The sequence below is a fragment of the Onychomys torridus genome, chromosome 20 (genome assembly GCF_903995425.1).
Source record: "Onychomys torridus chromosome 20, mOncTor1.1, whole genome shotgun sequence".
Classification (NCBI taxonomy): Eukaryota; Metazoa; Chordata; class Mammalia; order Rodentia; family Cricetidae; genus Onychomys; species Onychomys torridus.
The window spans coordinates 7009870-7020850 of NC_050462.1; positions in this window are offsets into that span (position 1 = coordinate 7009870).

Here is a 10981-nt window from a genome sequence, read left to right on the forward strand (position 1 = left end):
AATGACAATTATTCTTGTTACAAAAAGTAAAAAAATGCACTCACATTTAATGCTGCTTTTTCCTTTGACCCATTCTAAAGGCCTCTTGAAAACTATGGGGTCTTAAAGTCTGCTTGTTTGTCTGGTTTTTGTTTTTTGATTTTTACAAATTACAGGTCTTTCATTGTGTTTATTATTATTAAAAATTTTTCTATTCACTTTACATACCAACCACAGATTCTCCCCCTTCCCTCTTCCTACTCCCCAAGTCTTCCCCCCCCCCCCCCCACCCCAACATTTTCCAAATCAAGGTCTTCCATGGGGAGTCAGCAGAGCCTGGCACACTCAGCTGAGGCAGGTCCAAGCCCCTCACCTCTGCACCAAGGCAGTGCCAGGTGTCTCACCCTCGGCACTGAGCTCCAAAAAGCCCATCCATGCACCAGGGATCGATCCTGATTTCCCTGCCTGGGAGCCCCAGAAACAGTTCAAGCTAAACAACTGTCTCCCATATCCAGAGGGCCTGGTCTAGTCCTATGGGGGCTCCACAGCTATTAGTCCACAGTTCATGGGTTTCCACTAGTGTGGCTGGTCATCTCTGCATGTTTTCCCATCATGATCTTGACATCCCCTGTCCACAGAATCCCTCCTCTCTCTCATCGATTGGACTCCCGGAGCTCAGCCTGGTTCCCCGGCAGTGGATCTCTGCATCTGCCTCCATCAGTCACTGGACAAATGCTCTATGATGACAGCTAGGTTATTCGCTAGACGGATCACCAGTGTAGACCAGTCCAGGCACCCTCTTGACCATTGCCAGTAGTCTATGGTGGGGTCATCCTTGTGGATTCCTGAGCGCTTCCCCAGCACCCTGCCTCTTCCTGTTCCCACGATGTCTTCATTTATCATGGTATCTCTTTCCTTTCTCACCCACTCTGTCCCTGTTCCAGTTCAACCCTCCCATTTCCTTATGTTCTCATCCCCCATTCTTTGCCCTCCATTACCCACCCACCCCCACAGTATTTCATTTTTAATTGGGAGTTTCAAAATATTCTCAGGCACACATCCCAGAACAGATCCCAAGTGTAGAAAATGAGGACATGACTGCTCCAAGGTATAGCTGAGGAGAAAATTTTTATTGTAGGTATGAAGGAGAGTACAACCAGAGATATCTGAAGTCGTCCAGAGCAGGGAAAGAAAGTAGTACATTGACCATGGCCAGTAGAATGAACCATGAGAGAAGAGGTGGGGGAACAAGAGAGGAAGAGAAGAGAACAGAAGAAAAGAGGGGGGGGGAGGAAAGGGAGAGAGGGAGGGGAGAGGAGAGGAGGGGAGGGGAGGGGAGAGGCCAGGAGAGCCCATGGCCGCAATGTTGGGTTTATTCTGCACGGGAAGCTGGGGAAGGCAAGCCGCTGAGCTGAAGAAGTCTAGGGTAGGAGGTGGGATGAAAAGGGAACCGGAGGCCAGCACACCCTTAGCCATTTCTTCTGGACCAACGCTAGGCAGCTTCTGTCTCCACAGGGACTCTGGTTCAGCCTCACAAACCACAGGAGAAAAAGATGACAGTGGTCACTGGTTACTGAGTACACCAGAAGGCTTAATAATTCAACCTCAGAGGAAGAAACAGCACTGCCCCCCACTCGCTTCTTCTTCTTCCCTGGGTGGGCAAGTAGTTCCAATAGGTAAGTGAGAATTCTGGATTCTTGGGCTTCCCACTTGGCTTTCCCTTACATATAGATTTCATAGAGTTTTGTGGTTTAGTTGTTTCTCTGCTGCTGCTGCTGCTGCTGCTGGTGGTGGTGGTGGTGGTGTGTGTTCACGATAGGGATCAAACCCAGGACTTCCTATGTGCAAGGCAAGAGCTCTACCACTGAACTTCATCCTCAGCACTAAATCTAGATTTAAAAATTCCATGGGGGGGTTGAGGACGAAACTCAGTTAATAGAACGCTTGTCAGCGTCTTAGCTAGGGTTTCTATTGCTGTGAAGAGATGCCATGACTATGGCAAGCCTTTGTTTTTGTTTTTAGTTTGTTTTGTTTTTTGAGACAAAGTTTCTCTGTGTAACAGCCCTGGTGTCCTGGAACTCACTTTGTAGACCAGGCTGGCCTCAAACTCATAGAGATCCACCTGGCTCTGCCTCCTGAGTGATAAGATTAAAGACATGCACCCCCACCACCTGGCTCCATGCCAACTCCGATAAAGGAAGACATTTAACTGGGGCTGACTTACAGTTTCAGGGGTTTAGTCCATTAGCATCATGTCATGACACGGCAGTGTGCAGGCAGATGTGGTGCTGCAGAAGCAGCTGAGAGAGAGCTTCTTGATCTACATCTTCACCGGCAGGCAGCAGCAGGAGGCTGTGTCCTACACTGGGTGTAGCTTGAGCATATGAGACCGCCCCTTGACAACTGCAAACATGTATACGACATACATGGCCGTTTTCACACACCTTCTCTCCTCTCCTTCATACTCTCATTGAGCCCCCTTTCCCTGGGTTTCCCTTTTATTTTCAAGTATGTTTTATTTGTTTTGTGACCCACCGAGAGTGATCACTTGCACGGGGTGGGCGTGGGGCGTCCTTCACTGCAGCATGGGAGACTCACAACTGGCTACACCTCTGAAGGAAACGGTCCTCCTTCCTCAGCAACTACAAACCTCCAAGAGCTCCTCAGGTGGGGCAGCCCCTCTCCCACCCAAGATGGGATGTTTGATGAGCTACCTTGCTCTTAAAAACCCGTTCAGCTACAAACTCATCAGCAGCTTAAGCCATTGATGAAGTTGGGTATCTTTTTTTTTTTTTTTTTTTTTCTCAAGACAGGGTTTCTCTGTGTAGCTTTGCACCTTTCCTAGAACTCACTCTAGCCCAGGCTGGCCTCGAACTGACAGAGATCCGCCTGGCTTTGCCTCCCCAGGGCTGGGATTAAAGGTGTGTGCCACCACTACCGGCTAAATTGGGTATCTTTATGACCTACTCACTTCTCCACAGTTCTACTGTGGTGGTTTGGATGAAAATGGCCCCCATAGGCTCATAAGGAGTGGTGCTATCAGGAGGTGTGGCCTTGTTGGAGTAGGTGTGGTCTTGTTGGAGGAAGTGTGTCACAGTGGAGGCAGGCTTTGAGGTCTCATATATACTCAAGATACCACCCAGGTCTCAGTTCACTTCCTGTTGCCTGCAAGATATAGAACTCTTCAGCTCCTTCTCCAGCACCATGTCTGCCTGCACGCCACCATGTCCCACCATGATGATAATGGACTAAACCTCTGAACTGTAAACAAGGCATCACAATGAAATGTTTTCCTTTATAAGGGTTGTGGTGGTCATGGTGTCTCTTCACAGCAAAGACACTGGTAGAAGCCAGGAGTCTGTGTCCTTAAGTATTGAAGGGAGCTTTCCTAGCCAAGAAAGTACTATTTCAGGAGCATGATTAAGGTAGCAGTTATGGCTGCTAAGAAGGGGCAGGGTGCAGAGGACCTTCATTGCAGGTACACAGACCCTGGGACTCCTCAGAGAACCCAGGGACTCTATACTCTGAGCTCAAGAGTCAGTCCTGTGATTTCATTGTGATTGTATTTTTTTTTTTTACCCTTTGACTTTTGTTTTAAATTGAACTTAATGTCACACAGCAGGCATGCGGGTGGGAGGGCCTCTGACTGAGAGGCAGTGGAGTGTGAGGGTCCTAGAAATGGGTGGGAATGACAGAACAGAGCTGGCCAACTTTCTGCAAGTGCTTGTTGGAGTGAAGAAGTTAGGGGAAGGCAGGGATCACTTATTTAATAGCTCATTTGTTTAGTAAATTTTCATTCATCTCTGATCCAGGTGCTGTCCTAGGCATGGGGGAGCAAGCAAGGGGGAGGGAGCATTGTAGTGATTTAAAAAATAGAAAGATAGATACTGCTTGGTTCAACAAAATTTGCAGTCTGAATCAGGTATGGTGGCACACGCCTGTAACCCAGACTTTGGGAAGTGGAAAAAGTTCAAGGTCATCTTGGGCTACTGAAACCTGCCTGGGCGACACCAGACTGTCTCAAAAACTAACAAAGAGAGCCAGGCATGGTGCTGTATGTTTTTAATCCCAGCACTCAGACAGCAGAGACAGGTGGATCTCTGTGAGCTGAGGCCAGCCTGGTCTACATAGGGAGTTCCAGGACAGCCAGGACGACAATAGGAACCTGTCTCAAAAAAAAAAAAAAAAAAAAAAAAAAAAAACCAAAACCAAAACACAACCAAACACATTGTAAAAATAAATAAATAGGGGCTGGAGAGATGGCTCAGAGGCTAAGAGCACTGGCTGCTCTTCCAGAGGTCCTGAGTTCAATTCCTAGCAACCATAGGGCAGCTCACAACTGTCTATAATGAGATCTGGCATGCAGGCATTATGCAGACAGAACACTGCATACACAAGAAATAAATCTTTAAAAATAAATAAATAAATAAATTTAAACTATAGTTAAAGAGAGATGAACAGTGGTTTTAAAAAGGATGTAATTTCATGGGTTGGGGTCAAGGGTGCTTTCTGAAGGAGGCGCCGCAGCTTTGCCATCCTGAGACAGAATGCCTGAGACAGCTTCAGGGGGGAGACAATTACTTGGCTACAGGTTTTGGAGGCTCCAGTCAGCTCATGCTCTGCTGGCTCCTTTCTTTCCGCAAGAGAGGGAGCTCATGGTGGAGGAGAGCCTCTCACATCACAGTAGCCAGGAAGCAAAGAAGAGGAGCAGGAAGGGACCAGAACCCCAAACAACCTCAGATGGCATCCTCAGTGACTCGCTTCCTTATCGGGCCCCACCTTTCAGAGTTCCAGCACTCCCCCAAATTTATTCACAGCTTAAGTCCAAGCCTGTTCCATTAATCCCAGCCCTGGGGAAGCAGAGCTGAGTGGTGTTAGGCCTGAGAATCTGGGGGAGAAAAGATCAAATCCATGATTGTACAATTAAAGCAACTGTATTTTGGGGTGTCCCTGGGACTGACTTGCTGGCTGTCTCCCCATAAGTCAGGATTTGAGAGAGAAGCCCCTGCTGGCCTCCTGAAGTCCTTTACAGGAGAGAGAAGGTGTTCACAGGGGCCAGAGAGTTGGCTATTACACAACGTTAAAAAATACATGAAGGAACAGGGTAGGGATACGCATCATGTGGATGAAGGTTGCAAGCAGTTTACATCAGACCTAAGAAACAGAAACTTATTCTTCTTTTAGAAAAAAAATTAATTGATATTTTGCCTGTATGTGTGTCTGTGTGAAGGTGTTGGATCCTGGAGTTACAGACAGTTATGAGCTGCCATGTGGGTGCTCGGAATTGAACCTGGGTCCTCTGGAAGAGCATTCAGTGCTCTTAACTGTGAAGCCATCTCTCCAGACCCCAGGAACTTACTCTTTTTTTTTCCCCAGGGCTGAGGACTGAACCCAGGGCCTTGGGTTTGCTAGGCAAGCGCTCTATACCACTGAGCTAAATCCCCAACCTCCTTATTCTTAATTACAAATAGAAACCTTAACTTATAAGGACTTAGCATAGGGCAAACAGGAACTTATTCTTAGATGTATTAACTGTAAAGAGAACTCTTAACCTGCAAGGTCTATTTTTCCTGTCTTGGTATCCCATTAACTTGCTTGTGAGGTATATTGTTCCTGTTTCAGTCTCACAGTGGATCTTTGTGGGTTCGAGGTCAGCATGGCCTACATAGCAAGTTCTAGGCCACCAGGGACCCTGTCTTAAAAAAAAAAAAGCCAGTTTGACTCTATCAATGTATTCAAACATTGTAGGTTAAAAGCCTTCATGATTGATCTGATCCCTTTTGGAAATCACAGACATGCTCAGACACACTCAGAGGGATGCTCTGCTAACCTCCTAGGGGACCTCTCCATCCAATCAGGTTGACAATGCAGATTACCCATCATGAGGTGTAATCTAACCTACATTTGGAAGAATACTGAGGAGTCAGCCATGCAGATGGCAAAGGATGTGTGCGTGGATAAAACTCCCCAGGTGGGATCACTATTTGGAGACCAAGAATGTCCTTAGAGAAAGGGATATCAGAAAAGCAGAGGAGGGCTGGGGATGCGGCGGCTCAGCGGCAGAGCACTTACCTAGCATGCGTAGGCCCAAGCACCACAACAAGGAAAAGGGAAAGCAAGGGAGACTTTAGAGAAAAAAAAAGAATTTTGCAATACAAAACTTATAGATGCACCCGTCCTGGAGAAAGCTGAGCTTTGTAGGACTCTCGCCCACACATTTTACAGCTGTTTTTTTTAATCTTCGGCACAGTGGCTGCACCTTAATCGGCTGCTATGTCCACAGTTACCAGCCCATTTCACTGGAAGCAACCTGGCTGCTCAGGCCACACCTGGCGGGAATTTTGTTCTGTTTATAAATTTTGTTTTTGTTTATAAATCAGACTTGAGATTCAAAGGCTGGGGTGAAAACCTGCCAGCTCAGAGAGGTTGAGTAGCAACTAGCTGACTGTCTCTTCTTGCTTGTGTCTCCTAAAGGCATGTTCTTCTGCTCCATTGAAGCAAAAGAGCTGCACCATTCCAAATCCTTCCCTACTACTTCCTGTGCATCTCTCTGTCTCTCCCAGATGCCCTCTGACGCTCTTACGATGACTTTCTGCCAACTAGTTGCTGACTCAGCCTCTTGGCCCAAGATTAATTTTATTTAATTAATGTAAATGCAAACTCGGGGTTCACACTGTGATCAAATATCCCCCAACACTTTACAGTGAAGTTCCCTTTTCATTTTGGAGTATTCGTACTTGGGGAGAGGCCTCCAATACTCAAGGTATTTAGCATCCCCAGGTATTTCTCGGTACCCAAAGTAGGCTGCATGCTAGTGCAGTAGCTCGCTCTGTAGCTCCTTCCCCCCCAGGTTCAGCTAGCCTCAGCTCCTCCCTGCTAGATCCATTCCCCGGAGTCCTTATTAAAGTTTACTGCTCTCTTATTCTTTCCCTCGGGCACCTCTGATCCACAGTGTTAATTATCACCGAGCGCATAAATTACTTCCATAACTGGTTAAACTAGGTAGTCTTTACTGGACAGCACAGTTCTACTGGGGTAGAGCAATATTAATAAAGGTTACGCCTCCTAAGTACTCAGTATTCTTAGTGTTAATAACCTCTTCAATCATAACCACCTCAGTCTCGGTAACAAATGACTCGTGGTTTTTAGCTGTCTTTCTGTCATCTCTCGTCACTCTAAACCCTGTCTGCTGCCTGATGCTTTGCAACAACTCTGTGGGCAGAGTGGGTGAAGAAACAGAAATAAAGGCATGTGGGGCTTGTGTAGCCTGTGGACCCCAGAGTACTCAGCTGGTAGAGGGTGGCAAGAGAGTTCTAATCTAAACCCTACTCCAGATTCCACATACCACGCACTTACTACCAAGAAGGGACCCAAGGGTAAATGTCATTGTTTTCACTGTTCCCTTTTTGGGGGTTAGAGTGTGTGTCACTAAAATGTAATGCTTGTCCGGCACTGCTCTCTCTTTCTCCACCTGCATCCCCATTGCTTTGGCTTGAAAGTGGCCCCCAAAGTTCAGGCATGGGAACTTAATTCCCAGCACAGCAGCCTTTAAGAGGTGATTAGGGTCTTGGGGGATCTGCTCTCCATGATGCTAACTACTGTGATCATCTCCAGAGTGAGCTTGTTAGAAAGGTTATGGTAGCACCTCCCTGTGTGGCTCTCCTTTCTCTCCCCTCCCCACCACCAACCTGGTCTGCTGTGAGGTAAAGAAGGTGCTTACCAGATGCCCCAGGTGTAATATATATCCTTTGATTCTGGACTCCCCAGCCTCCAGAGCGATGAGCCAGTAAACATGTTCACTACGAATTCCTAGATCTCAAGGATTCGGTTACAGCAGGCTGGACACAGCCCTCCAGTAAGAAATGGTTTGTGGCCAGCAAGGGGGTTCATCTGTTAAAGGCAATTTGGTACCTGAGTTTGAGCCTTGGAATCCCCATGGTGGAAGGAAGGAACAGACTTCTGAAAGTTGATCTCTGACTGCCACACATGTGCCACGCATGGCAGTGGAACATACGCCTATACAAATAAATAAGGAAATATGAAAACAAGGGGTTCCGCTTGGAGTTGTGTACACCTGCAATCTTAGCACTTAGGAAGATAGGCTGGGGGCACCCCCAGTTTGTGTCCAACCTAAGCTACCAAGTGAGGCTCCATCTCAAAAAAAGAAAAAAGAAAAAAAAAACAACAACAAAAAAAACAAAGTAAAAAATCCTTACAGGCACTTTCAGTTGGTAGCATGATATTTTGGTTTAATGCCATAACCGTTCAGCCATTTCAAACTGTTAGGTAATTAGATTGTATTGATTACTTAGTGCTGTGTAACAAGTCATCCCAAACAGTGTCTTAAAAGAGTGAACACGGTCTCCATCTCTGTGGGGAATCATTTACATGTGCCTGTGGCTCAGAGTTTATTATAATGGCCATAAGGTAAGCTCTCAACTGGGCTGTGCTCAGCCTAACCAACCCCGCCCCTGGGCTGCAGTTCCCAGCTCCTGCTGAAGCTCCTCCAAGGTCAGGGAAGGAGACAGCGAAGGAACTGCTATTAGGACGAGATGAAACAGACTGATGGTAATGTGAGCTTAAGTGTCCCCTGTAACACCAATTCCTAAACCGTATTATAATAAACCCGGGGCCAGATATTGGGGTAAAAGCTGAAAGATCAGAGAAGCAGAGCAAGCCACAGCCACCACCTCTTACCTCACCAACTCCTCAGCCTCAAAGAGCCTCTAGTTCCTGTCTCCTCATGCCTTATACACCCTTCTCTGCCCAGCCATCACTCCCTGGGATTGAAGGTATGTGCGCTTCCCAAGCAGAGGCATGAGATCTCAAGTGCTGCCTGGCCTCTGTGTTTAATCTAGTGGCTTGTTCTGTTCTCTGATCTTCAGGCAAATTTTATTACAGTACACAATGTATCTCCACAGTCCCCACCAAACACACCTGTTAAAGGTTGGCCTGGACCTTGAGTAACATTACTAGGGGAGATGGAAGCTTTAAGAGATGGGTTCCTTTTACTATTATTTTTATTTTAAAAACTATTTTGCTGTTGATTTGGTGGAGAGAGGGAGACAGCCCAAGGCTGGCCTCAAACTTACAGAAACCCTCCTGCCTTAATTTGGTGTTGAAATTACGGGCATGTGCTATACCATGTTCCAGAACTAAGGACTACTTAGATGGAAGAATAGGGAATCTCTCTCTTTGAAGAGAGAGGAGGACTTAGAGGTAAAAGCGGGCCACTTAGGGTCTTAAGGCAAAAAGCTGTGTGTGTGTGTGTGTGTGTGTGTGTGTGTGTGTGTGTGTGTGAATCTGTCAAGGCTAGGGGCTCCAGAGGGCGGTGAGGTGGTACAGCTGAGGTGGGAGAAGGCATCAGAAGCCATATCCTTCTGACTTCAGCACATAGAATGGACTGAGAAAGCGGGCGGTGGTGGTGCACGCCTTTAATCCCAGCACTCGGGAGGCAGAGGCAGGCGGATCTCTGTGAGTTCGAGGCCAGCCTGGTCTACAGAGTGAGATCCAGGACAGCCAGAGAAACCCTGTCTTGAAAAAAACAGATAGATAGATAGATAGATAGATAGATAGATAGATGATAGATAGATGATTGATAGATAGATGGATAAGTATCTGGGTATATCTTTGAGGGATTTTTCTTGATTGAATCATTTGAAGTGGGAAGACAAACCCCAAATCTGGATGTTTGGAGGTGGGAAGATCCACTTTAAATATGGACCAAGTCTGCTGGCAGCCTGTATAAAAGACATGGAGGAAGAAAGTGCTTGCTCTCTGCCTGCTTGCCCTTGCTCTCCCTGTCAAGTCTGTTCCTTGACAAGCACTAGAGTCTACTCTTTCAGGATCCACTGTATACTGCAGATCAGCTGAGACATCCAGCCTGTGGGCTGAACAATTAATTACTGGATTCGTGGACCTTCCATACAGAGCCAGCCATTGTTGGATTAGTTGAACCAGAGTTCGTAAGCCATTCTAGCAAATCCCTTAAGTATCTGTGGGATTTAATTGAATATATATGTGTGTGTGTGTGTATGGGATTTAAAAGATTCATATAGATATTCATATCTATAGGAATCTATCTGTCTACCAGTCTGTCTACCCACTCTGTCAGTTTGTCCTCTAGAGAACCCTGACTAATACAGACATTAGTGGTGCAGGCTCATAGTCTCTCAGATACAGGAGGGGGGGGCTGGGTAGGAGGCGGCCCCCGCAGAGGATCTGGAGTTTAAAAACAAACTAACCAAACAAAAAAAAATTTTAGAATTAGCCTTTTTTAGGTCTTTGTGTGTATACATTGCAACGAACCTTAGTAGTTAATATTATTTCTGCTATAAAGAATTAACAGGCCAGGCAGTGGTGGTGCACGCCTGAAATCCCAGCCCTCGGGAGGCAGAGGCAGGCTGATCTCTGTGAGTTCGAGGCCAGCCTGGGCTACAGAGTTAGTCCAGAACAGCCTCCAAAGCTACACAGAGAAACCCTGTCTCAAAAAAAGAAAGAAAGAAAGGACAGGAGAGTAAATCTAGCCTGTGAGAAGGGGTCCTGGAATTCAGGTCGGGTAGTCCATCAGATCATGCAGGGCCCCTTTCTCCTCTTGGAATAACTAACTGAGCAACTCTGGTTTGTGCTTGCTTCCTTATTTGCCCAGGAACTATTTGTATGTTCTAGACATAGTAGGAGCTCAATAAACAACATCTTTCTCAATCTTTCTGTATATTTTACGTACACACACTTAATTAATATGCTTGTTCTTTCGAGACAGGGTTTCTCTGTGTACCCCTAGCTGTCCTGGAACTCTATAGACCAGGCTGGCCAAACTCATAGTGATCCACCTGCCTCCTGCCTCTGCCTCCTGAGTGCTGAACTAAAGGTGTGCGCCCACCACTGCCCAGTTTACTTTTTTATATGTAATCTATACCCACACATAATTTTTTTTTTTTTTTTTTTTTGAGATGTAGTCCCCGGCTGGCTGTGAACACACTAGAGAGCCCAAGATAGCCTG